Here is a 5,139-nt window from a genome sequence, read left to right on the forward strand (position 1 = left end):
GTGCAAGTTCATATGGCAAGAAGTATGCTGATTTGCAATATTGAGTCCAGAAGCCGTGTAATACTATTAAATTATCACTTTGTTTTACCTGGGTGTTAGTAGTAAAAAATAGTGAGTAACGAAGCTAAAACTCAAGAAAAAATTTTGGTAGTAAGGACTCAGGTGTGAAAGGAAATTAAACCATCTTCTGTACCTGCAAGTAGGTATTTGCCTATCTTTGCCCTCCACTACTAATGGCAAGGCCTATTAGCTAACAAATCATAGAATCATAGACTGTTCTGAGCTGGAAAGAACCTACAAGGATCACTGAGTTCAAAACCTGCAGATCTATAGTTTCTGTGTTCAGGCTGACATGGGACTAAGCAAACTGATCATAGTGGAATTTATTCCTCTTAACTCTGTGAGCAGTTGGGGGGAGGTTGTGGGTGTGGGTGTGTGTATTCATTATTCATTCATTGTTTTACTTATGAATTTCTACAGTTCACATTTTATTCTCACTATCAATTTTCCCTTTTCTTGCTATGTTGTAGGTATTTGCTTTTGCTTTTTTGTGGATGCTTTTATTTCAGTTTAAAGAACTTTTAAAAATATTATTTAAGTTTTTTTTCACTCATGGAATCCATTAACATTTTTATTCATTATTTGAGGCTTTTATTTTACTACTTGCTTCTGTGCAAAGTTGTTTCTAAGTCTCGCTATACTTTTATACATCAGTTATGTTTATTAGTAAATAATAAACTGGGATTTCAAACATAGCACATCTCATCATATGGATTTTATTCCTGTGACACCTTTTACTGTCACAATATCTAATGCCACATCCCCATATGCCAGAAACAATGGTCTATTAGAAAATTGAAGATAACTTTTAGGAATAGCAGTATCATTTTATAGTTATCTTATCTGGTACTTGTCATGTATTATAAAATGAAGGCATAGTTATCCAGCATTGTTTACTGCAGATTTTTCAATGCCTCTGAATTAATTACTACAACATTTCAGATAGAGAATCTGCCCTTCTTCTCTTTTGCTCATTTAATCCATATTGATTTTAACAGTGCAATAATGTGAATGTAAAAAAGTTTCAGTACTATCCATTAAGGCAAATTTATGCTCACAAACATGCAGTTCTAATTCTTCCTGTTTATCACCTACAGTCTTAGTGCAGACATAAAGACTACTACAATTTAATTTTCTTCAAGCATCTTTTTGACCTGATTTATTTCATTCTTGATACCTTGATCTTATACTAAGTTAACTCTCCTTTATTCACCTTTTGCTGTTAGCTTTGTATCTTCCTGAGTAATTAATTTAACTTTTCTTACAGCTGGTTATCATACTACTCAAATATATGTCTGTGAAGCTTTTCTCCTGAGCAAAAGGATTCAGCCCACCACAAGATGAAGAGTTTGTATTTGATGGGACAGCAGGAGATTAATGTACTAAAAATGTAAATTGAAAACTATGATTGTGAGGAATTATGAAGTGTGGAAATCTGCTTGAACATTTAAGGAAAGCAATAAATTTTTGATTGCTATGAATAACTAATTATATGTGCAAATATTTTCAGAATGTCTGGAGACCATAGATATTGAAATTGTAGTAAAGAAACAGAAGAGGCACTGTTGTGCAAAATGTACTATTAATTCTAAACCAATAGAGAATTCTGTAGTTGCATTTTCAATGCAATCAATTCCATTAGCCTTAATCTTCTACAGGATGCAGATTCACTCCAAAGTGCAATGTACAGTGCTGTGAATTACATGGTTCAGATGGAAGATGCTACTATTCCACTTAAAAACAACTAATAAAAAATACATCCTTTTCCTCTGAAAAAAACTACTTGTCAATGTCCAGTTTTGACATTGAACAATAAGTTTTAGTTGGACATATAAGAAATACTTTTATTTTTGCTGACTGATACATATTTATCCTCACAATTATGTATCCAATTTAAATATTAACAAATGCAAATTTTTTTTTCCAATCTTTTGCCAGAAATGCTGTTAAACATTTCTTTCTGATACGTTTCTGTAGGCATTATTGAACTCTATGAATTTGAAAAGAAATTCATTAAATACTTTGACTAAAATGCATGAAATGTGTTTAAAATCTTCACTCAGCTCAGAATATAATGTTTAAAAAACTTACAAGTAAATCATTTTACTGCCTTGTTTGTTGTTGTCTTTCAATCTATCAGGCATCAACTACTATGTTGGTTTACTAGTAAGAATAAAACCCCAGGTTTCTTATCCTTCCTTTCATGTTTTTTCTGCTTTTCTTGATGAGGATATTCCAGGAAAGCTGAGGTACTGACTTGAACTACGACTACGGGGCAGAGTCGCCTCCCTGCTTGTACTCCCCAAATTTTTCTCACTTTTGGAAACATCTTACAGCATACAAATTGTCCATGTTTGGCAGCATTCCAGTAAAATTCATGTTCTTACAAGAGCTTTTTTGTGTTAGCAGACAGGATTGATTTTTCAGCTATGACAAAAGGCCAATTAGCATTCATGGCTGTATATTGCTTTGTGATGAAATCCTGTGCCAGAACATCCCTGACTGCAGTGGCAGAACTTCATTCTGTCAAGCCCACCACTTCTATTGCTTTCCTTTCAAAACAACATAACTTTGAGCAGAAAACACAGGTTTGAGTTGATATGTTCATGGAGCTTTGAAGCAGGTGAAAAATTACTTATAAACTTATACTTGTATAAACTGACCTTAGCTACTACTGTAAAACAGTCTAATTATTGCACTCTTAGAATTACTATAATTAATGCAATCTCCAAAACACAAAAATATTAATATTGCAACTTCCAGATTTTCTGTAAATTTTCTGCACAACCCATGGTTTTAATGTACAGGCTATACCATAATTCACAACTAATCTTTCAATACCATATCTTTAAAGCCACAGTTTTTAATAAATTGTGACTATAAAACACTAAGTTTGAACTTATCTCTTGTCAAACACTGGCAATTTCAAACTAGGAATAATCTAATACAAAAAAAATTAAATTCAAACAAACAAACAAAAGTAGATACCATTTTTAATGGTAGCAATTATAAACAAGAGCAAATTATTATTAACCAGCCCTCAATATTTAACAAAGCTGACCTATTGTATCCATTGTTTCATACAGACTTTCAAAATCTTTACTGTGTTTCAACAGAATTTACAGAAACAGAGAACATAATGTTAATGTCTCCTGTATGAATGTTATCAAAAATTTTAAGTGAGAAAATCTAATAAAATATTTCTGCTCTAAGTTTATATAGCCCTATATCTTTGCAAGGCCTATGGTGCCAGCCACTTTGCCAAAGAATGTGTGTTAACCTTCAATTACCTGATACAGTCAAGGCATAGTTGAATAAGCTACAAAAGAGATTGACAGGCATTTGTGCTGAGAGGGATTTGTGCTGCAAATGAATTTTCTTCCTTGAGATACACCTAGTCTGCTTAAAGATTTTGAAGAATTCTATAAAGAATTTTAATAAAAGTCTTTCCTGTAAATATATTGTTTAAGATTTTAAGGCACAGATATAATGGCACTTGTAAGGGATATTAAAAATAATAAGGCACTCTGTGAGCATTCAGAAAAGAAAGGCTGAGAGAATGTGCCTCCCTGAAAAATGAGAAGGGAGGAATAGTGGCAACACATGTGGCAGCAGGAGGAGTGGCTGTGGCAGGACAAGAAGCAGCTGGCAGCTCAGCTCTGGTCAAGACCCAGGACATGGTCCTGGCAAAGCAGCATCCCGAGTCCCAGAGTCGGACAAGCAGCTCAAGCATGTGTTCCATCAAAGTGGAATTCATTCCAATGAGACAGGTACTGCCTCTGCAACATTAGACAAGCACAATCACAGTGTAGACCCTCACCTCTGCTAATGGGTTCTTTGGAGAAAGCCAGTCCAGCCAAGGCTGGCAAAGCCTTGCTTGCCTTGGTCACTCAATATCTTATTGTCAGGATTTTGCTGGAGGAGAAGGAGTCAATGCTGCAGAAGTGCTTAGAGGAGTGCAGGAAGCTGGCAGCTGAGTGAGCTGAATTCCATAACTGAGAGCGCCTGATGGAGGAGTGTCTGGAGCACAAGATGGAGCAATCCCAGAAAATGGACTTCACCATGATGAGACTGGCCAAGGTATCACAGCAGAGCTCCTTCCTGTAGCCTCCAGCACCACCTGGGAAGCTCCAAGGATAGGTCCTGCCCACAGGGGAGACATTCAGTCCTGCCTCCAGGTGTAAAGCCAGAGATATTACTCAGGGTGGTGAGAACCAGGAATGGCCTCCACCAGCATGTCTGGACATCAACACAATCATCAGTCACCTTTGTCTCTCTGCTGCGCCTGTGAGGAGTTTGGGCAGACAGAGCAGAAGCAGCTGTCTCCATTTTAAGTCAGCTGAGAGGAAAACTTCCTATGCCATGGGATGTGTCCATATTCAGTTCTGCTTCTGCCTGGGGCTGCCTGGAGGGAATATGTGGTACAGACAGTGCAGCAGAAGTCCTTTTATAAGGGCTACTGAGGTGAAAAATAACCATTCAGACTTAGTTTTTCCATTGCTGACAAACTGCTGAGCCTTGTCCAACATGGTGAGGGGCTCCGTCTTTTCTGGGGGAAGAAGTGTGAGTGTGTCTGTACAGTCACAGGTGTGCCAGCCCTGGCCCCCAAGGATGGATCAATAGAGGACACTGCTCAAGTACGTAGTGGTGTTGTTCTGCTCCCCAAATTGGCCTGCTGGAGAAGTTCAGCAAGGACATATCTCCCTCATCTATTTAGGAAGGCATGAGACAGCATCAAGAACAGGGCAGGTAATGCTTTGGTTTTCCCTATACCCATCCTAGGAGCAGACAGACCTGAAATTACATGGCCAGAAGCTAAGAGCCAAGGAGTAGCAGCTGGAGAGGAACAAGGAGAAGCTGGACGAATCCTGGCAGGAGCTTCACCTGAAGAAAGAGAAGTGAAAGAGGGCCAAACAGCACATCCAGCAGAGGGAGAAGAAGCTTAAAAGCATGACTGAACTAAGCATAGCATCTATGCTGCAATTCATAGCTGTAGAGGGGCTGGGAGCTAGGCTGGGCTTTCCCACTTCTCACCAAGTCTTGAAAAAGTGTCTTGAAAAAGACACCTTGGTGGCACAG

The sequence above is a fragment of the Melozone crissalis genome, unplaced genomic scaffold, assembly GCF_028551555.1.
Source record: "Melozone crissalis strain CALT ecotype California unplaced genomic scaffold, PUWL_Pcris_2 ptg000005l_1, whole genome shotgun sequence".
Taxonomy (NCBI): domain Eukaryota; kingdom Metazoa; phylum Chordata; class Aves; order Passeriformes; family Passerellidae; genus Melozone; species Melozone crissalis.